At 39.6% G+C, this 26,542-nt stretch overlaps 1 protein-coding gene across 5 annotated transcripts in view; it reads left to right on the top strand.

The window, feature by feature from the left end:
* The window catches only part of LOC129733951 (band 4.1-like protein 4), a 365,660-nt gene that overhangs the window by 64,729 nt on the left and 274,389 nt on the right, over window positions 1-26,542 (top strand). The window contains exon 1 of one of the 5 annotated variants that reach the window (XM_055695586.1): window positions 22,637-22,667. The exons of the other annotated variants lie outside the window; for them this stretch is intronic. The gene's annotated coding sequence lies outside the window, so the exon portion shown is untranslated. Of the gene's footprint in view, window positions 1-22,636; window positions 22,668-26,542 lie in introns of those variants that run through there. 5 annotated transcript variants of the gene reach the window in all.

Here is a 26,542-nt window from a genome sequence, read left to right on the forward strand (position 1 = left end):
ATTTTTAAAAAAACGGTTATCGTTGTCCTTAAATTTTTGAATGAAGATTTAAAAACTGCTCGAAAGTTCTTGAATGACAGTTCGCCCATACACCGGGCGAACTGTCATTTAACGCCTTTCGAGCAGTTTTTTTACTCTCCATTTAAAATTCGAAAGACAACGACAAACAGTTTTCAAAAATCACGTTTTGTTTTTTTTGTGTGTGTGGATCCCACTGCGACCAGTAGTTGTTTGATCTTTTGTGGCATTGTCCGAACGTTTTTGCTGTTTGCACATTTCTGTGTTTTTTTTATTGTGCAGTGCTACTTATTGAGAAGTAACCTGCTCCGTGTTATAGTGCTTTTTGTCTTCTCCTTCAGACTTAGTAACTTACTTCCTTCCTTATCGACCTTATCATATCCTCCTGCAGGCTATCACTCTAAAAGCATATAACGTGCTACAGTCTATGATATTATCGAAGCTTTAGACGAGAGGTTAATTAAATCTGGAGAGAAGATTTTGTGTGAAAAAAGCCTGAGAATAAACCCATACTTAAAGTTCTTTTTGCGAACGAATGGTTTGGTTCTACTAAGATTCGAACCTATCACCATTCGCTTGTCAAAGCGGACTCTGTAACCTTGCGGCTACGAAGCTCGACACACGTTTTGTTTAGGAAACTTACCTCTTTCAAATGACATATAAAATTTGGTATAACTTTAGGACACAATTGTGCTAAAAAAGGCTAAATTCGCCAAGCATTTTGGCAATTTCAATTATTCTTGTTTATGGTGAATATGTTTGTAATCGATTAATTTCAATTTTTTTTCCGTTTTGTGTCATCGTGAAACTCGCGTTGTGTCGTTGTTGACATTTTCTCATTGAACTTCAAAGGTGCTCGAAAACTATTTTTTCCTGCCAAGTGTATTCGAAATGTAGTTGGCGGTTGGGACGAGCAATTGTTTCTACAACCGAACCGGGTCGGACGCTATCCGACCCGGGCCAAGACAGCAAAACGTGAATCCATTCGATCCGGAAAACACTCCAGGCCGGTCGACAGCGACAACGGCGCAGAACTGCATACCTCTGGCGAAAAGCATTATATTCCATTTTGCTTCCACCAGCTGTTCTAATTTGCATTCTCGTTCTTCGTTGCGGCTAGGGAAAATTATCGCCGGCCCGGGGTAGCACAAGCTGCAATCTGTTTATTATGCGACGTGAGTGGGTGGCATGAGGCGGCGGGAAGGAATAAAAAAAAACGGTAAAGATTAAGACGAAGAGTGTGGGAGGTGAATGTTGGTAGTTGGGAAGATTGATGCAAACGAGGAAAAACTTACTACATCTATTTTACATTTCAACGCGCGTTACGTGCAAAACTGGACGATTTGAACTAGACGGAACATCTCACCGCGCACTGGATGCCCTCTCTTAGGTTTAAGTGACAGAAGCGGGCTGCCATTGTCGGGTGGTAGGCACTGCCGTAACCAAGCCACGGAACGGTGTACTGACCTGATTTCCGCGGACAGAGCAAAGCCTAGTGCCCTAGAGAGACACCGAGCGCTTGGGAAGATTTGTTTCAACGATCGGCTTATAAAAAAGCAAAGTCTAAGTGCTGATGTTGAATGTTGTTGTTATTGCTGGAATGATCCATTAAAAGGGAGCAATGTTTTATTATCGAATGAGGTAGAGTTGCAGCTCGTTTTGCGAGAGCAAATAAAACGATCCATTTTCCTGCTCTCAAAACTGTGCTGTGGGATAAATATACTTTTAGTTTCAACTTCCGGTCAAATCTTAAGTCGCTTGATCATTTAGGAAAAAAGTACTTATAAAAAATCATCTCAAGCCAGAGTTATGCTCCATTTCGTCCGGTCGATTTGATAGCCACCACCACCGCCGCCGTTCTGAGGGGAATATTTATTTCTACCAAGCGTTTCGCTACTTTCTTCGCAGCAGCAGCTTATCCGGCCTGATCTCGTGCGCTAACTGTAAACACTTCTGGTTGGAATTGCTCTTGCACAGGGCTCTTTCGCTCGGTTAATTTCCTCTTCGCACTTGGAGCCGGGAGGCTCTTGACCGGTTCTTCGCTTTCTCAACTATCCCTGCTGCTCGGTTTTGTAATACCCAATTTTAGGGTTTTTTTCGCAGTACAACATACACTGGTATCTTCCAGCCCGATCGGTGCCCAATGAGCTGGAAATTGATGCATGTTGCGGAAGATGTGAATCTTGCGAACACTTCCGTTCTGGGTGAGTCCTATTACTTGTGCAATCGAAAATGTTTTTTTTTTTTCATTTCTTAAACATTCTCTGGCAGCAAATTACAACTTTGATACTAGCAACACTGCATCGGTTTGACAGGTTATTGAGTCAGCTAATCATGCTTGTAGCATTGGCCAAAATCTGCAAAAGTATCGATACTCGAGGAACGATTTTTTTTTTCAGGTCGCATCGATACCAGGTCGATATCAAACGCGGAGCATCGATTTCAGATGTATCGATATTCTACCTGCTACTGAAAACAGGTCTATGAAAAGCGGCAATTTTTTTATATTCATTACGGTCTGAAAACTGACAAAATCTGCTTGAAATTTGAAAAAAAATCTGGCCGTGATTTGAAAACAAATGCGTTTGCGTAGGCAAAGGCTGCCGAAATCTGCAAAGATTTTGAAAAAGTCTGCGCAAGTATAAAGAAACTCTGACAAAAACACAGAGATTATGGAAAAACTGCAATCATTTGCGAATCAAGAATCTGAGTTTTGCAGACAAATCTGCACATTTGATATCCCTGCGGTCAATAGACCTAATGGGAATTATATGTCACATACAAATTAGTGCAATAGCATAAACGCGTCTGCGGCCTGATTTGAAATTTCGGGCAGCACAAAAGCTCTGGCGTTTTATGGCCTTGCAGTGTTAAGGAGATGACTTATTGAAGAAAGAAGATACAGTTTAACAATGTTAAGAAATTTTCAAATAGGGAACAAGAAACATTCTGCAGTGCTTCAAAACGGTACAAGACATCGACCTAATTTAAGTAAGGCTTCCGTTTTACGTTTAAAGTTATCCGTTTTACAAACAAATCACAATTTCTGGTGAAAATGTTGCATTTTTGTCTTTAAACTGATCACTCGCTTTTGAATAAGCGAAAAGATTTTAGAACGGTTTTCTTAGTAATCTTTTCAACTCAATTTAGTCAACCCCCGCATAAAAAGACTGCTGTATAATTATGGGAATACTAAGCCATTCACCACACACGCTCATATTTTGTTACTCTAAAGTGAGTTAGATATCACCCACTTTTGAAAAGAGTGGAGGTACCCTAATTAGGGTACTTTTACGGCTACTCACTTCTGAGTAAGGGCGTCATACGTCAAAAACTGAGTAGAATCTACTCTGTTCATGCAAACCAGAAATTAACGAAAATGAGTACAAGTTACCCAGTTTGCCTAAATACGGAAATTTAATGATTTCTGTTTTTTTTTGTAAATCTGACTCAATAAATAAAATAAATCCAGAACAATCAAAAACACAGACTTATTTTTCATCGAAACATTAGAAAATTTACTAAATCATTCCCGTGTCTTCATTGAATGCGGCACCCAACCGGTTGACATTTGCCCGTGAACTGTGACTTACTTTTTTGTGCCCGATAATCCGTCATCATTCGTAACCTAATACTGCGAAGGATTTAAATTGCATCGATTGTTGAGCACTGTACATCAATACAAATGTTTCCGTTTGTTATCACCAATAAAAGTCCGGCTTTAAACGGGCATCGTAGAACATACAACATGCGGTTGTTCATTTTGAAGAGATCTTTTAGGTGTTTTCAAATCCTCTGCAATACTGATGTTGGGCTGAAATTATTAATTGATTAAGTAATTATTGATTTGATGACAGATCAGATACTTACTGCTAGCCAACGAATAAAAAACGACACCAATTGTTCTTCGGAAACCGATAATATTGCTGTTGAAAACTTTTGACATATACATATACTCAGGGGTGAGTAAACATCATGGATAATAACTCAAAAGTGAGTAAACATGGTAATTATGAAAATTTGGTTTAATGTTACTCAATTGTCCAGTACTCGATTACTCACCTTTTGACATTTTGCATAAGAATACCAAACTGAGTAGATCCTAATCAGATTAGAGTTAAAATAAAGCAGCGTGCAAAATGCTTGTCAGGTGAGTGACGCGGCGATTCCAGTTTTGCTCTGCATAGACAGTATTGTCAATTGCGAAACAATTTTTCTCGCAAGAGGCATGAAAATCATCTTAGAAGTGCGCGGGTATATGCAATCTGTTGGTGACTTTTACAGAAAGAGTTAAATTTCCGCGCAGCTTGTTTAAGACATTCAGGCAATTGGTCGTATCCGTAATTTCTCCGATTTTATAGTTTCCCTCCAGTATGGAAAAAATATCGGGGCGAAAGTATCGATCCAGTTTAATATCAGCGTCAGTTGCATCGATAAAAAATTCCGATATTCAGGCACCGCGGTATCGATACCGAAGGTATCGATACGGTATCGTCCAATGCTACATGCTTGAACACGCTGTCAACTGTCTCATGACAATAAACTTGGTTAAAACGTAACTTTAATCTGCTTCTTGAAGACAGAATGAAATTCTTCCTAACGATGGAAATAAATTCCAAGTAATGTTTATATTCCGAAAACAACCACAAATGCCCTGCCATTTAAAATTTAATTTCGCCCCAAATATGTACGGCGATGATTCATTTCAGAACTTCTATTAGTTCGACAAACGGAAAAAGGGTCAAGTTTCTGCAACGGAGGACAAAAGTACGGACCGCTCATAAATTGCTCCGAACAAGCACAAACCGTGGAGTCAATGGCGCCCTATGTTTTCGCTCTACTTTTCACACGTCATAAAACATGTACGACACATTTTTTTGTGCAAAATCCGCTCCGTCCGACAAGACACGAGCACATCCAATTCAGAATGACAGTTGCGACATGGCATATCGAGCGCCGCCGCCGGGAAGCGCGTGTTGATCTGCTGATGGTTGAGCTCCGTTTCATCCGTGGACGATTCGCGGCTCCACGTCCACGATGCAGTCGGCGGACATAATTGAATATTCTCCAGATCGGATGTGATGGAACGCGAGAAAAGCGCAGAGAACAAAAAAAAAACGATCAAAACACACAAAAACCGAGATCAAATCGAATGGGATCCAGATGTTTTCGGTCTTTATATGCAGATGAATGTCTGTTCTTTCCTGTCGGTCGGTTTGCTCAACTCGGACGGCGGACGGTAATCAAGTTCTGTTTTCACACGTTCTCGATTCTCGGGAAACGGCGTACCGTAGGAAGCTGTCATAGCTTATCGGCGAATATGTCGCTTGCGTTCAGAAATTACTAACTTGTGATCGGGTGCAAATTAGCTCGTAGAAAAGTGACATTCACAGGATGCAATGATGATAGTTATTACTTAAGAAATGATTTCTGGTTAGTCAAACACGTTGACAGCAAATTTAATCCAATTTTCATCGGATGAATTATCATTGCCGTGCGCCTGAAGGGATTTTGGCTGATAAAATTTTTTATGGTGATTTTTTCGTAAATTGCAGACTGATGACTAACGCTTCCACTCGGATTGTATGAGATACAATATTTGGGAGCAACATATAAACCAATCTAAGATGAAGTAGGCCGGATAGTCACAAACTGAGCAGCTCTACCGCCTTACTGCTTTATCCGAAGACAGATGGCGTCCCAGGCACTCTTTTAGTCACCCCAAGACACAATCCGAAAAACGATCTGTTTCCTACCTTTTTTCTATTTTTCTCAAGTGTGACTTTAACACAAGCAAAAAACAAAGCACTTCGAAACACTTCGAATAAAAATACTATTTATCTGCTTCAGGACGATCCGGTGGCTCCTTTCTGCACTTCCCGGGTAGCAGCAGAACCTGAACTAAAAATCTTCACCAAATACACTAATATTTCTGGCAAGAAAACAACACATCATCAAGCTGGCCTTGTTACCGGTCCAACCCTTTTCGTAACAGATTTTTGCAAACACATAAACATTTTAAATGAAACATACGAATTGTTCAGCAAAAAGTTGATAATTACTAAAACCAAAATACCCGCCTTTCCTCTCCACGGTTCATCACAGAATTGAATTTGTAACCCACTTTTGAACTCTAACTATCTGGTTACATTAGTCATAAGTTATAGTTAGCTGTTCAAGGGTTGAATGGAGATTCTGCACCGCCATCACCAGTCGATAACACACATAACACACAGTAAAGAGAACCAAAACAAATTCGAACAAACGGCGGTGGCGTAGTACCACTCTATATGCTATTCCAGCCATTTTGTCGATTGATATTCATCGCATGACTATACGCACTTGATGATTGTTTCGCAGAACACACAACGCAACCATCCAGAAACACTCGTAAATTTCGAAAATAAACTCACTTCCGTATACGCACTACCATATAATATCTACATTTTTTTCTGAATAACACGCAAGCGAAAATTTTTACGTACGATTCCGTTCCTGGCTTGCTTCAAGAAGCTGTGATGTTAAAACATTATATGTTATGAAAAAAAAAATGTTTTGTATGCTAAAAACCTTAATGAGCTTAAATTCTTCTTGAATTTTCCACATAAATAAACGGTCCTTTTCAGGGCCACTAAAAATCTTAATAAGGAGTTGGATCGATAATAATTTAAAATCGTTGAAAAACCGTCCACGTGGTATGTGGATGGCCCCTTAGACTCTACTAGAAAATTTGGGAAATAAATATTGAAATTCAGTCCGCGCGGACTGAATTTCAATATTTATTTCTCAAATTTTTTTTTGCGATAGGTAATAATTGGATGCACAGTAACAGTCATGCAGAACCCTGACATAAAAAAGAGAATATTGAAAACCCTAACGTCATGGGTTGTTGAACTCTAGCACCCTCTGTCCTTGGCTAAGCCCCTGGTTAGAGTTATTTTCAGGAGTTCTGAGGATAAACTAGGATAATTTTTTTGTAAATTTTTAATGGTTTTGCAACAGCCTTCCAACATCCTTGGCTTTGTTTAGAATCGTTGTGTGGTTCAAATTCGTTTGGTTTTAGAAGTGTTTTAGGCGACACCTTCGAATCATTTTTTGTTAACGCTTTTTCACTCAATTAATTTTGGTTTCAGAAACCAAAACTTTTTGGGTCACTTAGGTCAGTAGTTAGGAAATAAAATCAGCAACGATGTTTTAAAAGATTTACAATTGCCTAGAACGAATTTCATCAGCCACCAATTCAAAGTTCGAAATAAATTTATGAAAAAGAATAAGGAATAATGTTCACAATTCACTGAAAATATTTCGTATAACACAGAACTTTGTTTAAAGCCAATGAACAACGCTCGGAAACCTTTAACGCCAAGCTTGTACAACAATGGAGAAAAAATCCTCGCGTTCCGGAGCTCAACCAGACAAACGACCAGGTTCATTGTTCAACCTTCGGACCTGTGATAAAAGTAAGCAACACAAGAAATATAAGTTGGTTTCCAATTTTCGAAAGATCGAAAAGATAGTTAAAAAGTACACTTTTACGAGCTACCTCCCAGGCTGTACAACACCCAAGACAATTCCAATTAGTTATTTACTGCTCCATTACTACGGGAGTCGTAAAATTACAGCGAAGGTTGATTAATTCACAGTTTCATAGTTCCTCGCGGAAGCTTTGTTCTCCTCGTTGGATTTTTTATTCTCTCCCTTTTGCTACAATAATTTTATTTTAATTTATTTTATAGTGGACATCTGTATTACTGTTTCACCCCCTGTCTTTCCCTTTCCCAATGGCAGAGCGGGAAAATCGTGCGCCCGTTCTTGACAAACGAATGCTGTACGCCACGGACACGGTCAACTGTCAGTTCCTGAATTTCTCGACCTACATCCGTCTGTCTTCACACAGGGCACGAGGCACGAGATCGAGTTCACCCAGATCGCGTCGGCAGGGGCTCGCCGATGTTGTTTATTTGCGCCTAGAGCTTGTTTGCATACAGCAGCACTCAAACGCTAGAGCTTTCCTAGAGTATATTTCTAATTTTTACGGAACCTGCCTTTTCGCTCGCTCTACCCCCACCTTCGGAGTACAGTTAGTGATTTTTCTTCTTCTCTTTTTTGCTCTGTGCTGCTGTGATGATGAGTCGGAATCGCAGAGTGAAGAAGCTTCCGCCCAGATAGTTTGCAAATAAATATGTATAGGGTAATGTAGCTAGAGTGGACATCAATATTCAAGAAAAATTCATTTGAATATTTATCAGTATCATCATTATGTACAATTTTTAGGGTTTTTGACTTTCCTTTCGACAAAATCCTTTCTATAATAAACTGGCCTATGTGACGTTCTTTCCAAGGAATTGTAAGAAGCGTGATGGAATTGTAAGAAGCGTGATGGACTCCTTTCTCTGGACAAAATATAAATCCTTCTTATAATAAAACTGACCAAAGTTATAATAGTGCCCTCTTTAGGTTATTGTGATTGCGGTGCGGTATTGGCTGAAGGAACAAGGTTTCTATAGGGCTTCTTTTCCTTCAACATAATAAATCTCTTTCATTATAAAACTGGTTTGTTGTAATTTCTCCAGGGAATTTGTTATTATATTGATATTGGTAGGAGAGAAAGAGGCTTGGTATACCCTAGCCCTAAGCGGAAATGATAAGCAATAGATCAAATTGTTTTGGTCGTAGTGATGAGTTCATGCAAAGAAAAAAATGAAAATGAAAAGTTAAAAATAGTTGAGATAGAAGGATCTAGCGTTACTCTATGGTCTCTGGACATCCCGCCACCGAGAGACAATATATTTCTTTGTGCTTTAAGTTATCAATAGCTTGATCTCGTGAAACGCGATACAAACTTTATACAACAATTGCGTGAAAATAACGCGAGAAAAGTCTCTCAGCACAAAGCCTTCAGCCTTTAATATTCGGTCGCACAAAATAAGACACTTCTGCGTAAAAAAAAACGCGTAGAAAAAATCTTGAGATATCATTATGCAGTAAATTTATTGACCTTTAAGAGAAAAGTACAGAAAAAATTATTCGTCGGATGAATTTACACACTTTTCGTTTTATACCGCCCATCATCTTATGCACAGTATTTGTGAAGAAAAAAAAAATATTATGCACAGAACTCGATCCACCATTTTCTTCCATCATCTGTGTAAATCAGCTGATTTTTCAACGTTCTGCGTTCTACCACTTTGCCTCAACTTGCTCTTGATTTTCGCCCAATATTTTTCAAATGGACGAAAATCTCGGCAGTTTGGTGGGTTGATAGCTTTTTCGATGATATCAATACCATTCTCCTGGTACCAATTCATGACTTCCTGGTTGTAGTGGCAGCTGGCCAAGTCAGACCAGAACTTCACCAGACAGCCATGTGATTGGATGAACGGCAAAATCCGCTTCTGGAGGCACTATTCCTTGTACACCTGGCCATACATGGTTGATCCGGTGATGAAGACCTTGTTTTTTGCCACAGCTGCAGATCCCCAGCAACACCATCACCAAACACGAATTTAAACTACTTGGCGATACCACCTTTGCGTTCGGACATATAGAATATTTGTCCTGGAAGCTGCGCGTTATCCATTTTTGCATATGTCTCATCGTCCATCAAAATGCAGCCGTCGAATTTCGTCAATACCCAGAAACTTCTCAGCCAAATCGCGCAGGCTGATCGCAATGTTCGTCCGAACTGCTCTGCAGATTTTCAATCGTAGCTGCTTGTCAATCGTTTCATTTCTGTGGTTGCTGTGATCAGCGCGATCCAGCGTTAGAGTTTCATTGAATCGTTTCAGCACGCTGTTTACGGTTGATTTGGGAAATTTGAGACACTTCGCAATTTTTGCACCTGACTACGTCGGATCTTCAACGTGTGTGTGATTGTTGGGTCTTTCACGTTATATCGTCGCAAACTTTTGATCCACTAACTCGAATTTGATGAAACTGTGGTAAGCGATGCGAAAAATGAATTTCAATTTCTATTTTAAAACTGTCGATATAAATGCTGAATATTATACCAAAATGTTAAATTTCGATACGCAAATTTTATTACAGCTATCGCACACAAATTCAAATCTGTAAATTATCATATTTTTTAAGAGGCAGCGCTATTGCTTCGCCTATCTACCCGCAAGTAGATGGCACTTCAAGCGCTTTTCGTTAGTCTTATTCCTTTATCGGCCATTAGGAATCAGGCATGATAGCTACCAAAACTACATTGAACAATTTCTTTGACCGGCACTCGAAAATCGCAATTTGTATACCGGAAATGTTCCTTCCTGTGGGCAAAAGTTCCCCTCAGCCTGGACCAGCAAACAACTTTTTGCCTGCTATATGAACTTTTTCCATATATTTGATGATTTCCGCTTAGATGGTTCACCAATGCTGCATACATATTCGTGTTAAATAAAAGTGAAAGTCATTGAATTCTATTTACCACAATGTGAGTTATAATTACATGACCTTGAGCTTGAGCTCGAGCTTGAGCTACCGCTTTGTAAGGATCGATAACGGCGCCGGCCAGGTCCTTACGACGTTAGGGTTAGGAAGGATGTTGTAATGAAAGAAAATGTAACAGTCTTTGCTGTCGGATACCGCAGTTACTTCTGCATGTCCACGACCGCGACAGAAAGGAAGGGTTGTGCCATCGTGGTAAGTGACTGAGTCGGACTGTGTTGTGCGCGAAGTACACTTATTGTGGTAACTAACTGCAGTCATTTTTATTTACGCATTTACAAGTAACAGCACTGAGAAACGACTAACATCCGAGTTTTTTTATTATGAAAAATTCTGAGTTTCGAGTTTTGATCAAACACTACTATCTACGCAAGTAAACAATATCTGAGAGCAAGCTGTACCCGGACTCTGCACCGTTGATAGGAACGATTCATAAGTGGTTTACCGAGTTTCATTGTTACCGTTTGCACAGTTGATGCTGAACGATCTGGGTGCCCGAAAGAGGTCACTACACCAGAAAATGACGGAAAAACTCATGCTATGATGTTGAATGATTCCAAAGTGAAATTGAAAGCGGTGGCTAATCTGTTGGCATGTCACGGGGACACGTGGACAATACCGTGCAAGCAGTTTCGGGCATGAAGAAGCTCTGCGCGCGATGGGTGCCGCGTTTGCTCACAGCGGACCAAAACCGAATTCGTGTGACGACTTCCCAGCAAAATTTGGCATTACTTTCGCGTAAACCGATGAGTTTATGCTACACTCCTGAGTCAACGCAACAGGCAAAACAGTGGGTATCACTGGTCCAAAGTGCTCCCAAGCATCCAAAAACGCAACAATGGGCCGGAAAGGTTATGGCTTCCGTATTTTGGGATGCACATGGCATAATATTCGTTGACTATCTTGAAAAAGGTTAAACCAAAACCGGAGCATACTATTCATCATTATTGGACCAATTGAAAATAGATATCGGCGGAAAACGACCGCATTTGAAGAAGAAAAAAACGGCTTATCATCACGACAATGCGCCTGTCCATTCATGCTTAGTTGCACAAAAATTTTGTCACAATTATTTTGTCTGTAATTTGACCATTACAATGCAAAATGTTTTAAGATTTTATTCATTCAACTGAGATTCTCTCGAGACTTTATAAAATTTATTGTTTTGGCAATCATAGAAAAAGTTATAGACAAAAAACTGATTTTACGGAGTGGTGTTCCACAAAAAACTCTATTTTGTCATGTTCAACGTACAGATAGGACATCGCAGTATTCAGCAATTGTTTTTCTTTAAAAATTTTCCACAACTTTGCTGAAGGAAGCAATCTGGTATATTGAAAATTAGAAAAAAAATTTTTTTATCTAACTGTTGGGTGGATTGATCGAAAAACTAAAAACGCCAAAAGTAAGGCCTTGTTCTATGAAACAATTTTGCTGAAGATATTGAGTGGGATTTTCAAATTAATCTTTACACCAATTGTTAATGTCTTGAAATATAACCCTTGGAATGTGTAGAAACTATTTTGAAAGTTATTTCATAAAATGGTGGTTGAAAAACGTGCTATACAATAAGTATTTTGTCGCTTTTATATCACTTTTTTGTACTTTACGACCTTTAAAAGGGCATTACTCAAAAATGTACCGTACGATGATTTTGAAATTTTAACCAGACATTCTGGACGTCATAACGAATCGAATGGTGTACTTAGATTCTTTGGTGCATTTTTTTTATAATAACGGTCTGTGGGAGCATCGTGCTTAGACTACAAATCACACGACTATATTCGCACTTCTCTTGCTTTTTTTATGTTTACCCTACGTGCGCACACAGATCCACGGTAAGCGCTCGCGAAAAACGCGCTTCGCCACCGAAAAAAAATGGCTGCCCCCATGAACCATCACTCTACCAGCCACAACTCCGCTGCCGGACATGACTACTAGTGGCAACCAAAGTTGCTCGTAGCTTCAACAGATTTCATCATTGGCGTCACTTTCACCGATAGTCTGAAAGCGCCTAATTTCGTATCACTTGTTCCTCCACCCTTTGCACTTCTTACACAAAAAGAAAGAAGTTATCGGTCGAATCGACTGTCTTTTTTATAGACCTATAATATAGCTCAGCGGTTCTCAACCTTTTTTGTCCGCGTATCCCTTGGCGATATTTGTCATATCTACTGTACCCCCTGGCTTGGAATGTTTTCGCAGAGTAGTGGTAGATCATGTTGTGGTAGTTTAGTTCAAGTTTCAAATAAAACTATGGTTTATTTGATTGCTAGAGTGCATGTTTTAGGGTGGAACGGGACGGAATCTAATTATTTTATCATAGTTAACAGTACATGGCTACCAAATTTTTAATTTCTTGTTGCCATAAAATTCAACAGAATCATCATTTTGAACATTTTGATATGCTAGCGCAGCCTGCTGCTTATAATGCTGACAACACTGGCGCACAACTTGACACACACAATTTTCTTGAAACTAGAAAAGAGCAAAAACCGCGATTTTTCGAGGCGCTACACTTTATAGTCAAGTTTCAGACCATTTCAATCAATTTTTCGTGTAAATTAGTTACGATCGCGATGTTTGTTAGTGTTAAGAGAATAGAATGCTTAGTTTAAGTGGTTACACGACTGCTTCTTACCGGTATTCGTTGAGAACTTACACGGTAAAAGTGCAAAGTGATTGAATTAGGTTAGTAGAAAAATCAATGATATTTTATGACGCATTCCAAAAATTCGGTACTATGCAGAAGGAAGCCATCGGTCATCCCATGGTTGGGTTCCGTCCCGTTTCACGTTAAGAGCAAGATTGAACAACAAATGGAGTAATATAAAAAAAATGCTTTGTCCGCCATTACTGATTTTTCTTTCGCGTACCCCCTGAAGGCTTTCGAGTATCCCTAGGGGTACGCGTACCCCAGGTTGAGAACCGCTGATATAGCTAATAATCGCATGAAGTTGAAAAACTTGCAAAAAACACCCCGTGCGACCGTTAGTTTTTGTTATAATTACGATTTTTCATGTTTACTTCATAGCTAATCCTTTTGCCAGCCTTTATAGAAACAGTCTGATTTCATTAAAACGGTCCAGATAAACTGTATGATCGAAAAAGTCACTAAATATACTATACTTGTTTGTGAAAAGGCACTCATGGTCCATTCATGATGTATTACCCTATAGCTATGAAACCAATCACTGCTGAATTCAGAATTTGAATAGTATGAAGCACTTGTATTCCGTAGCTTTTTCAGCCAATAATGCTCGAGCTCAAAATCGAACGAGTTTAACCGGGGACTATTCGCGAAAGAAACTTTATCCCCAGTTTTTTTTGTGATTGTTTTTGTTTGTAGATTAGCTTATTAGCTGCTATGGAATGTCTCACATCTCCCTAAGAACGGCTCAAATCTCGACGGAGCGAAGGTGCTGCAACTAAGCTCGCGTCTCTGAACTTTTTGCCCCAACAAAACCTTTACTCCACAAACAACCGAAGCAGTGCGCGAAATGGGGCGAATGAAATTTATGAATTTGTTCCATTAAAGGCATACATTTTATGATTCAATTTCCTCTTTTCAATGCAAACAACCCACCACGGACAAGATGATTGCTGCAGTTGTGGTTCGCTTTCCTGGTTTGGTTTGGCGATTTCACTCGATCAGGTGTACAAGCCTGTGTGCGTGTGTGTACGTGACAGTCGGATATTACGAATCGGACATGTGTTCTGGCGGTTTTTTCTTCTCCTTCTCTCCGCCACAGACGTTTGCCTCTCACTCACAAAGTGCACTTACTTTATGGGATCGCAGCCAGTTGTTATTGTTGTTGCTCTGATGGAGAGCAGGATCATAAACCGACCGGCGAACACCTCAGGGACTTCCAGAATCAGGTCAATTGGAGCCGATCGGGGCGGAATTATGATGCAAGCAACGTTTACACGCCCCGGCAATGAAATAAGCTTGCTTCTCTGATGAAAGGGCGTGTGATGCCGACTCGACATCCCAACCGGGTCCCCCAAAGGTTTTTCGGAAAATTTAATGAATAAAAACGAACCCCGCAACGAAGGCGAATAAAGTTTAATGCTGTTTTCGAACCATAAAAGATGGCAAAAAGCAGTGAATTTACCAGAAGTACTACTACACCGTAATTGATTGCCGAGATAAACTTCTTCCTTGCGGTGGGTTGGGAGAGGAAAAAAACTGTGCCTTCGAGCTGCGAACAGAATCAGAATTATAATTGATTTGGGGTATGATTTCAATAATTCTTATCATTCATTTCAGACAGATTTATTAAATTTAAATATCCACCTTGAAGTGTGGAGTCATGTCTTCTCCACTGGACTATTGACGACGTTAATTTTAAATTAACTATCGTATTATAACTGAAAATACAAGCAGTCAACATGTTTCCGAACCAGTAACTATCACGGTTACTTTTTTGCTGTTTAGCGTCTAGTAAGCTGCACCATGTTCGTGTTATATTATGAAGAAATGTCCAACACATCGCTTTCCTGACTGGAATGTTTGCAGTCAAGGAATGAGTGCATAATACGCTCCAATGATCGACGACGTTCTCGCTTTCAGCGGCAAGTGCCCCGTTTAACCCCAAATTGGTTCTAAACTTTTCCCAACAGCAGTTAGCGTAACGAAACAAACATCAATTTTAATTAGACTGACATTCCCGCACTCATTTGTTCGACCCACCGCCGCGCCACCGTCATCGTCGCCGCTGCAGAGAGCCACATTCTGCTCCGGCCGGCTGAGCGACACTCACGAACTTTGGGCACGAGCGAATTGGATTGAGTAGCACGACGGCAAAATCGAGCCAACTCCAATAAATCAGCTCGGAAATTCTTGAGCGAATTCCTTTGCCACCGTACGTCCCCCTCTTTCCTGTGCTTATTGTCGCTCTGGAACATTGTTGAAAAGACTTTGAATTTTAACGCTTCTCGGTAATTAATTACATCCCTCCCGAGGGGAAGACAACCGCACCCCACCCGGGCCACTACTGGAGCAACACGACAGTCAATGAATGCGGTACTGCTGCTGGTGCTGCTACTGCTTGCTACAGGTGATGGTGATGGCGGTGCGACGATCGACACTCAACAATATCAGGGTGTGTCCTTTGTGCGATTGTACTACCGGCCGTATCCACCGTTCGTAATTCGGTGCTATACAGTCTCCCAGTGCTACCTCTGGTAAACAGGATTGCGTAATTTCAGCCCTAAATATTTTTATAAATGAAAAAAAAAGAATCAAAGTTGTTGAGTCGGTTAAACAAAGCGATGAAAAAAATCAAAGGTAGTAGGTTTTTTGTTTCGTTTTTCTATTCAACCTAATCCCAAGAAGGAAACGCACAGGTGTAGAACTAGAAGGAAAGAAAATATTTTCGTTTACTTCTTGAAAGGAATGCCCGAACTCTATCCCGTTATAAACACTGTCAGCTGAAAGGAATCATCTCAATTGTGTCGGACGACCCACAGTTACCGGATTCCTACTCGTTGTCAGAACAGAATTCCGAGTATTTCATCTTTCTTCTTTGAACCGATGGGAACCGAAATGTTTGTTTCAACAGTAGATAAACCTAAATTTTCACACTATAGCCACAGAAGCATCGGGCCAAACTTGGCCCTTATTACTCTACCTTTGGCAAATGCAACGGCGGGCGTCGGCGGCGCTCCGTCGCCGGTTTTCGGTTGTGGTTGTGGAATGCCACAGCGAGCCGATTTACGAGGGCTGCCAAAAAAAAAAAATAATTTGCGCCAGGAAATGGAAAAATAAGACACTGCACCGCCCTGCTGCCTTTCCGCGGGAGGCCGGCGGTGGTGTAGACGCGGTTTGAATTTGAAGTTAATTTTTGTTTAAAGTTAAAGATAATGTTGTTTGTCGCTTGTTGATGCCAGGGCCGGCCGCATCGACATGCAACGCGCTTACGTTATTTTCCACGAAATTGCTTTTTCTTTTAAGGCATAATTTTTCTTGTTATCGCCTGGAGTACTTTTAACATCGTAAGATGATGTCCACATACTGAGAACAACATCTTATCTGTACATTTTTGCCTATTTTTATGGTGAAACAATGTTGAAGTCGCAAATGGCGAACACGAAATAAGGCTGTTTAGATTTAAGTTCCCTCTGCAAAATAGTAATCATTGACACTGCATAATTTAAAATAGCGTTTGGAAGCCACAAATGGCCGAGTTCGATCCACCACATCGAGTAGAGCACCTCAAGAGCTTTAATTTCGTGTACAAACCAAGTGCGCCAAATGGGGTAACAAAGGTTTTTTTCAGTTCTTATTTAGCTAGAGTAATAATCTAAATTTCCAACAAATCTATCAAGTCTAACCTGAGTTCTTGCAATCTTAGTGATTTTGACGGCATTTTGGGAAAAAAATCTTCAAGGAACGGTTTACCCCAAATGACTTATGTTCTGGTATGTTAAGTAGTTCTGGCGAGGTAGAGTGATAATCCAAATTTTCAGCAAAATCTATCAACTCTAGCCAGAAATATTGATAGGGATTTTAACGGTTTTTTTTGAAAAAAAAAAACATCTAGTGCCGTTTTACCCTATTTCGCGTACTTGTGTTATACAAAAACATAAAGCTCTTAAGTTGCTCTACAAAATCCTACATTCAGATTTTTTCTAACGATGTTGAGAAGCATGGGAAGACACGGAAAATTGACAATTTTTTGAAGGAAAATGCATTTTTTTCGTTATGTTATTTTGTACTATTAGTGTAGAATAATAACATAAATTTAAAAAAAAAAATCATCAAGCCTAGCAAGAGTTATTGCACTTTTTGTGATTAGAACGTTTTACGCGGTTGATTGTACCGCGTTTGAGAGATTAGATTAGATTTATTTATACTAAACTTATTTGAAACCGCGTACAAATAATTTTCCAAACCGTGGAAATAATTTTCCAAACCAGTGTATCATGTTTGGGGGCCATTTTACCTCACCAAACCTCAAGGAAGAAAAATAAAATTTTGCCTAACTTCCTACCTTCAATAGACGAACAAGAGCTGAATATTTCAGCACAATCGGAGAACATCGAAACAACGTCCCTCAAAAAAACGTGGTTGCGCCTCTCGCGAACTGGCTCATAAGGCATTTCGAGCAGTTTTTTATTCTTTATTTAAAAACTGGAGGACAACGATAAATATTTTTTGAAAATAACGTTTAACGCAGATAATTGCACTCTTTCAGCTGCTATATAAAAATCAGAAAAATCAGGCTGTGAATAACAAACAGAAGGTTGAGAGGTCTGAATCCGAATGTGGGACCAAGTCTTTGCTTTTTAAAGGTAGCTGAGGCAAACCGCGATCACAAGACCAATCTTTCTTGAATAAGTTTCCTCGAATACTCAACCAAGAAAGACTAGTCTTCTGGTCAGAAAGAGATGGCTCACAAGTCACGGAATGGATGGCACAATATCACCCCGGTTTACGGTACATCAATAGTTTGCATTTTAGAATTACAATTTTCTGCATTATGGAGGACGCGTAGCTTATTTTTCAACCAATTGCTGCAAGAATGAAGGCAATCCGGTTAAAACTGACTGTGTTATAAGCTTTCGAAATTTGACGATTTACGTGACGCTCTCGATGTTTCGGTACGCAAGTAATGAAAAACATACCCGGCGGTGCTTGGGGCAAAAGGTTTCTCAATATAGAATCATTCTCATATTCAAATGTCAATTTATCAGCCACGAATTTCAAAATGGAATCTGGGGCCGATTTCCAATCTACCGACGGGATTTGGTTCCAAAATTACGCACACTCTATGGTTTTTGATCAGCTTACGTCGGATTGGAAAATACCGGAGTCACCATTTTGGATTTGGGCTTTATCCCTATTCCAGAAATAACCAAATTGTGCTGGAGTTGACAATTTGAGACTGTACTCTAGAAACCGAAATTAGAAAATCGCATTTCTTGTCGATTTATGACTTCCGTAGCACCAAGGCATTGCTTTTTGAAGGTGGCTAAGGCAAAACCTCTCTCTCTCTCTCGCTCTCTCTCTATCTATTTATCTATCTATCTATCTATATCTCTCTATCTTTATCTCTCTCTATCTATATATCGCTATCTCGATCTCTCTCTCCTCTCTTTATTTCTCCTCGCCTCTCTCCCTCTTTCTCCTCTCTTCTCTCTCTCTCTCTTTCTATCTATATCTATCTCTCTCAATTTCTATCTCTCTCTCTATCTTTCTCTTTTGACCTTTCTTTATTTCTATCTTTGTCTCTCTCTATCTATCTCCCTATCTCTCTATCTCTATCTCTCTATCTCTATCTCTCTATCTCTATCCTTATCTCTATCTCTATCTCTATCTCTATCTCTATTTCTATCTCTATCTCTATCTCTATCTCTATCTCTATCTCTATCTCTATCTCTATTGCTATCTCTATTTTTATCTCTATCTCTATCTCTATCTCTATCTCTATCTCTATCTCTATCTCTATTTCTATCTCTATCTCTATCTCTATCTCTATCTCTATCTCTATTTCTATCTCTATCTCTATCTCTATCTCTATCTCTATCTCTATCTCTATCTCTATCTCTATCTCTATCTCTATCTCTATTTCTATCTCTATCTCTATCTCTATCTCTATCTCTATCTCTATCTCTATCTCTATCTCTATCTCTATCTCTATCTCTATCTCTATCTCTATCTCTATCTCTATTTCTATCTCTATCTCTATCTCTATCTCTATCTCTATCTCTATCTCTATCTCTATCTCTATCTCTATCTCTATCTCTATCTCTATCTCTATCTCTATCTCTATCTCTATCTCTATCTCTATCTCTATCTCTATCTCTATCTCTATCTCTATCTCTATCTCTATCTCTATCTCTATCTCTATCTCTATCTCTATCTCTATCTCTATCTCTATCTCTATCTCTATTGCTATCTCTATTTTTATCTCTATCTTTATCTCTATCTCTATCCCTATCTCTGTCTCTCTCTCTTTTGCTCTCTCTCTCTCTTTTGATCTCTCTCTCTTTTGATCTCACTCTCTTTTGGTATCTCTCTCTCTCTTCCCCCTCTCGTCTCTCTCCCCTCTCTCTCCTCTCTATCTCTCTGCCCTTTCTCTCTGCCCTCTCTCTCCTCTCTCTCTCTTTATCTATCTCTATCTTTCTAGCTCTCTATATCTCTATCTCTCGCTATCTCTCCCCTTCTGATCTCTTTTTCTCTTTCTCTCTCTTTTTCTCTTTCTCTCTCTTTCTATCTATCTCTATATCTCTATCTCTCTATATCTCTGCTCTTTTGATCCCTGCTCTTTTGATCTCTCTCTCTCTCTCTCTCTCTCTCTCTCTCTCTCTCTCTATCTCTCTCTATCTCTCTCTATCCCACCCTATCTCTATTTCTCTCTATCTCTCTCAATCTCTAACTCTCTCTCTCTCTATTTCTCTCTATCTCTATCCAACAACTTACGACTGATAATTGCTTTAATGAAATTGAGTATATCGACTATCCAGTCATCTGCGGATCAAAACGAAAATTTATTTTCTATTTCCGACGTTTCGATTTGATATAAAATCTTTTCCAAGGATTAAAAAGGATATCGTTTTTTGAGCTATTAGACTAAAAACGATATTCTATCTCTATCTCTATCTCTCTAGGTTTATCTCTCTCTATCTCCATCTATCTCTATCTATCTATCTATCTCTCTATCTCTCTATCTTTTTTGACCTCTCTCTTTCTCTCTCTCTCTGTTTCTGTTTCTCTCTCTCTCTCCCGCTATCTCTCTCTCTCTTTCTCTCTCTCTCTCTTGTTGAGAGTACTAATATTTACAGTTTTCTGATAGTAATGATATTTGCGCAGACTTTTTCATAATTTGTGCAGATTTTTACCCGCGAACACAAATTATTCGAATTACGGATATTTTTTTTAGATTTAAAATAGATTTTGCAGGTAGTTTTCAAAAACATCTGGCATCCCTGCGTTGAACATTAAATTTCAATATTTTTCCACTCACAACGCTAGTGTCAACATTGCAGCTGCTGCGAAAAATAAAAAACCGGAACAAACCAGTGTATTTATATAGGAATTACTTCGATTTAGATTCTGTTGAACGATACGAATCTGCATAAAAAAAGTGTAATTCGGGCTTAAAAAGAGACTTTAGTGTACTTCCAGCCTTAAAACCATTCTCACCAAGGAGGACAACTGAAACCGTATCAGAGACTTCTTATGAGAGAATCAACCATACAACTAGTGATGTCACATCTGCAGATTTAACAGTCATACTCCACTCGCTACCGTGTGACGAACAAGAATGAAACTGAATTTTCTACACGCAGTCTTTTGTATCGAGTTGGGCGTTAATTTTTGCGTTGGAGACGTGGCCACGCAGTCTCGAGAAAGAGAAACGAAACAAAACACTGTTGAGCCAAAATATGTAGGCAGTGGAATTTATTCCGACCATGTTATTGTTATCCGTGCTAGAAAAGCAAGGCAATAGCGAGGGAAATGTATGGAAAAGCTTGACCTTGGAAGAATAATAAATAATAAAGAATAATTTGGTTTTTTAATTTTTCTCATCCTATCATCATGTTTCGTTGAATATTCGGTCGTCTGTTCTGCCGAATATTCTACACAATATGATGATTAAATGAGAAAACTTAAAAACCAAATTACTCTTGAATTGAAGTGAATCGCCCTTGACAAGTTCGAGCTCAAATTATTGTTCTGTAAACTGAAAACTTGGTACTTTCCACAAAAAAAAACTTTTTCTTAGCCTTATCATTCGGTGCAACTCCATTTGAGATTGGGCCCAAGAGACTTCATTGAGGTTCACCAGCTTCAACAGAAATCAGTCAAGTAAGTTTGTACCAGTTTTGTTATGTAAACAGGAGAACGGATATCTGGTCTTTGTGTTAAACACTGTCAAGTGCCTATTCTATGTCTAAAAGAGCAGCTATATTGGCAAAGCCTTCAGATTTATTAGTTCGAATCATATTAGTTAATCCAAGTAACCTATGGCGATTTGCAAAAGTTGGACTCTCATTTATATACATCTGTTATCATTCTATTAAGAATGCAATAAAATTGTTGCACTGTGTTATTCTTTCAAAAAATTTGCTTATAAAAAAGAGTAAACTAATTGGGCAATAACTTTATGCTTCAGCTAAATTTTTTTCAGGTTTTAAGGTCCGAATTAGTGCTTTGACAGTTAACATGATGAAATTTGGGAGGAAACGAATCTAGAGAAAGAAAAAAAAAATATACACAGAACTTCAAATCCGCTTGGTTTCCATAAAGCGATGAGTCAAAATGGCTTGCGTTCGCTTGCAAGAAAGCAAATGTTTTCGTTTTTCTTTAAAGCACTTTACAGATCGTGATGTGATTTCTAAACGTTCATATAGGTACAAACTGGCAGTTTTTCTTATGCCATGCTAAATTCCAATTTGCTATCTTGAATATCAAAATTATGTCGAATGGTTATAATCAATTTCTTCAAGTTGTCTTGGTGTCGAAATTTTCCATATCTGTAAATTTGAAACGTTATTTGATGATAAATACCACTGTTTTAGATTTTCAAATCGCGTCTCATGTCAAACTAATACACGTGATACTGGAGATAGACTACTATCGTTATTTACCGCACAAGAACTGAACCAAAATGATTTTTTTTCCACTTTTGCATTCCTGCTGTCAAACCGAACATCCGATCCCGAAACTATGTTTTACACACCCGCCGGCCCTGGTTGCTGCTGTTTTGCCAGTGTCGGTTATATCTCCGTTCTTACCCTGTCCGATCCCGATCCGCCGAATCGGATTGACTTGGCAAGCCAGGAAACCACATATTATTCGGTGAGCCCCATAATCTGCGCTGTCTGCTTAAAGGAGGTGATCCACCGCCCCAGTTTGGACACCACAAATGCGATTTCCGATGAACAGTTTTGCGAAATTGGGAACTTCAAAAGGGAAGGCTATAATTATGAGGGGAGCTGGAAACATCGAAATCCCATAACCCCATAACGATCATATGAGTAAATTATGGTGCACATGAAGGTTAAAACGGAGCTTTGTGCTCCGGCCGTGGTTGGAAATTGGAGGTTTTTATTTTTGCATGACATTTTTAAATAACACCCCCTACCAGCAACTACCAGTATTATAATTATGTTATTTTACTCTCTTCTCTTTTCAGACAGGTAAACTAAACTTTAGATCAAACTATTCCACAACGAAGTAATTCAATCAGGTGAGTAATTTCACCGGTTGACCCACATCCAGAAATTCTCAGAACCGAAACTATTCACTTTGATTGCGCTTCCCGTTATGTAGTAACGATTAAAACGTTCCATATATCATTCTCGACGACAGCATAAATCAAACTACGATTACATCACACACGCACACACCCGGAGTGGCCCATTTGGCGGGACGTTTCAGTTTCATAACCGCGACTAATTATACGGCCTATGCTCTAGCATTTCAGTGGGCACAAACCACGCAAATCGGCAGACACGCAGCAGCAGCAGGAAAGGTCAGCCTCTTTTGCCTCTCTCTCTCCCCCTATTTTGACTAACCGACTGCCGCAGCAATCTTCAGATCGCTTACGCTGATTATCTCCAGCCGATCTTTTCGCACACCTTGATGAGTACCTACCTACAAATGGCTTGAGGAAATTTGCCCATTAACCAACCAAGAAAGACAGACCGAGCCGCGCACAAGTTTCAAAACTCCACACTCGAATTTCGCGCACTTCACCTGGACTTCTCGGCTGGGGAAGGTCAGTTTTTTTTTAGCAAATTGGCCATGCACTGATAGGCTCTCATCTTCGCGTATGACACAATACTTAAAGGCAACCACCGAGAGACCCCAATGACACGCTTCGCTGAATAACAACAGCGCCAGCGTGATGCGCAGCGTGAGTAAGAGAAGTAATTGGCTGCTAGGGGTTTAAATCGGATAATTCAATTGCGATTAGCTTCGGTCCGGTGAGTTAAAGCTGGGTACGTCTTCTGTCGAACGGTGAAGTTGGTCATTTGTGCAGTCCGCCGTTCAGTCATCGGGCCTGGCACTGGCCAGAGATGTCACTCGATTGGAGACCTCAAGCCACCAGGCACGCAAGCGATTCAGCTGGCAGTCGAAATGAGAGGCAATAGCAAGGTAAGAAAAAAATATGGGATCACAAGAGCCCAGAGACTAACGGTACCGGCCGTACTATAGAGCGAAACCCCCGGGGCAGCTAGTTGTGGGGAGTTTGGTGATACCAATTGAAATGTTAATAAAAACATCATCCACCATGCTCTGGCCATGGATGCAGCCCCAACGAAGCTAGACGGACAGAGACCCTGACAGCTCGATGTTCGGACCGATGGGAGTGGAACCTGACTGTGTGATAAGATTCGTTTTTGCTGGGTGGAACATACTCGAACTGAGGCAGGCTGAAGCTTGATCAAGTTTGAACTAAAATCAATCAAGTAGAAACAAAAACAAGCGACGGCGTTGAGGTTTGTTTGCTGCAATCAAAATGTTGCCCAGTTAGAAACATATGTTACTATAATTACGGATTTGTAAATGCTTTGCTAGACTCCAATTGAGAAATTGGAGCTGTGAATTATATGAGCAATGTTTAACAAGAACAAAAACCGCTTACGGTTGTCTTTACTCGTAGCGTTCGTTCGAGCTAAACATATAAAAAATATATGGAACAGTAATCCAGCCTACGGTCAACTGTTTATTTGCAAGAGGCCATCGCTCACTACGACGAAGCAGTGACCAAATCATATTGAGTATTAACTCAGTTTTGCGCTGCTTGTGTTCTTTACTCTCGATTTGGTGTATCAAGATGCATTTTATTTATTTGATTTATTTGATCCAATCTATAAAGCCTATGTCCGTTGTACCTTCCCAAAAATAATAGTGAAGTGGATGTTTGCGACCAAAAAAAAACTTAGGAAAATTGCAACTGAGAATTGATTGTAGTTCTGTTTGATTCAACATTACATGGATTTATTTCAAAAAGAAAAGCTTGTTTAGTAATAGAACCAATCGTGGTTGAATTAAACAGAAAATTTGATAGGGTATCGGCGTTTTTATCGCCAGGTTTGTCCTATTTTCGATCTAGACAATAATCTCTCTATGACTTTATTAGTTTACCGGATGTTATTGAGACCAACTTGATGATAATGATCCCAAATTGGGCTCAGAATCGACGAACAGTGCCAAAAAATTCAAACATGGGAAATGATCCCAAACTGAGCTTAGACTTGCTGAAAAGTGCCAAAAAAAACAAATATGGGAAATGATCACAAATTGAGCTAAGAATCGCTGAGAAGTGCTTCCAGAGGCTAGAAAAGACCAAAAAAGAAAATGATCCCTAATTGAGCTCAGAACCGCTGAGGAGTGCTTCCAAAGGCCAGATAAGGCCGAAATAGAAAATGGTCCTAAATTGAGCTCAGAATCATCGGAAAGTGATGTTATAGGCCAGAAAAGGCCAAAATAGGCAATGATCACAAATTGAGCTCAGAATCGCCGAAAACAGCATTCAAAAGCCTGAAAAGGACAAAATAGAAAATGGTCACAAATTGAGCTCAGAATCGTCGGAAAGTGATTTTAGAGGCCATAAAAGGCCAAAATAGAAAATGGTCCAAAATTGAGCTCAAAATCGCTGGAGAGTGCTTCCATAGGCCAGAAAAGGCCGAAATAGAAAATGGTCCCAAATTGAGCTCAGATTAATCGGAAAGTGATTTTAAAGGTAAAAAGGCCAAAAAGAAAATGGTCCCAAACTGAGCTCAGAATCATCGAAAATTGATTTTATAGGCCAGCAAAGGGCCAAAATAGGCAATGATCACAAATTGAGCTCAGAATCGACGGAAAGTGATTTTAAAGGCCAGAAAAGGCCAAAATAGAAAACGATCCCAAATTTAGCTCAAAATCGCTGAAGGCCAGAAAAGGCCAAAATTGAAAATGGACCTAAATTGAGCTAAGAATCGTCGTAAAGTGAATTTAAAGGCCAGAAAAGGCCAAAAAGTATATGGTCCCAAATTGAGCTCAAAACCATCGGAAAGTGATTGTAAAGGCCCTAAAAGGCCAAAAAAAATGATCCCAAATTGAGCTCAGAATTATCGGAAAGTGCTTTTGGAGGTCCGAAAAGGCCAAAACAGAAAATGATTCCGAATTGAGCTCAGAATCATCAGAAAGTGCCTCTAAAGGCCAGAAAAGGCCAAAAGGAAATGGTCCCAAATTGATCTCAGAATCATCGGAAAGTGATTTTAAAGGCCAAGATAGGAAATCATCCCAAATTGAGCTCAAAATCATCAGAAATTGATTTGAAGGCCCGAAGGCCCAAAAAGAACCTGGTCCAAAATTGAGCTCAGAATCGTCGGAAAGTGATTTTTAAGGCCAGAAGAGGCCAAACAGAAAATGATCCCAAATTGAGCTCAGAATCATTGGAAAGTGCTTTTGAAGGCCCGAAAAGGCCAAGAAGAAAAAGATCCCAAATTGTGCTCAGAATCATCTGACAGTAATTTTTAAGGTCAAAATAGGAAATGATCCCAACTTGAGCTCAGAATCGTCGGAAAGTGATTTTGAAGGCCAGAAAAGGCCAAACAGAATATGATCCCAAATTGAGCTCAGAATCATCGGAAAGTGCTTATAAAGGCCCGAAAAGGCCAGAAAGAAAATGATCCCAAATTGAGCTCAGAATCATCTGAAATTAATTCTTAAGGTCAAAATAGGAAATGATCCCAAATTGAGCTCAGAATCGTCGGAAAGCGATTTTAAAAGCCAGAAAAGGCCAAAAAGAAAATGATCCCAAATTGAGCTCAGAATCACCGGAAAGTGTTTTTAAAGGCCCGAAAAGGCCAAAATAAATATGGTCACAAATTGAGCTCAGGATCATCGGAAAGTGGTTATAAAGGCCTAAATAGGAAATGATCCCAAATTGAGCTCAGAATCGTCGGAAAGTGATTTTAAAGGCCAGAAAAGGCCGAAATAGAAAATGGTCCCAAATTGAGCTCAGATTAATCGGAAAGTGATTTTATAGGCCAGCAAAGGGCCAAAATAGGCAATGATCACAAATTGAGCTCAGAATCGTCGGAAAGTGATTTTAAAGGCCAGAAAAGGCCA

Source organism: Wyeomyia smithii, chromosome 1, assembly GCF_029784165.1.
Source record: "Wyeomyia smithii strain HCP4-BCI-WySm-NY-G18 chromosome 1, ASM2978416v1, whole genome shotgun sequence".
NCBI lineage: Eukaryota > Metazoa > Arthropoda > Insecta > Diptera > Culicidae > Wyeomyia > Wyeomyia smithii.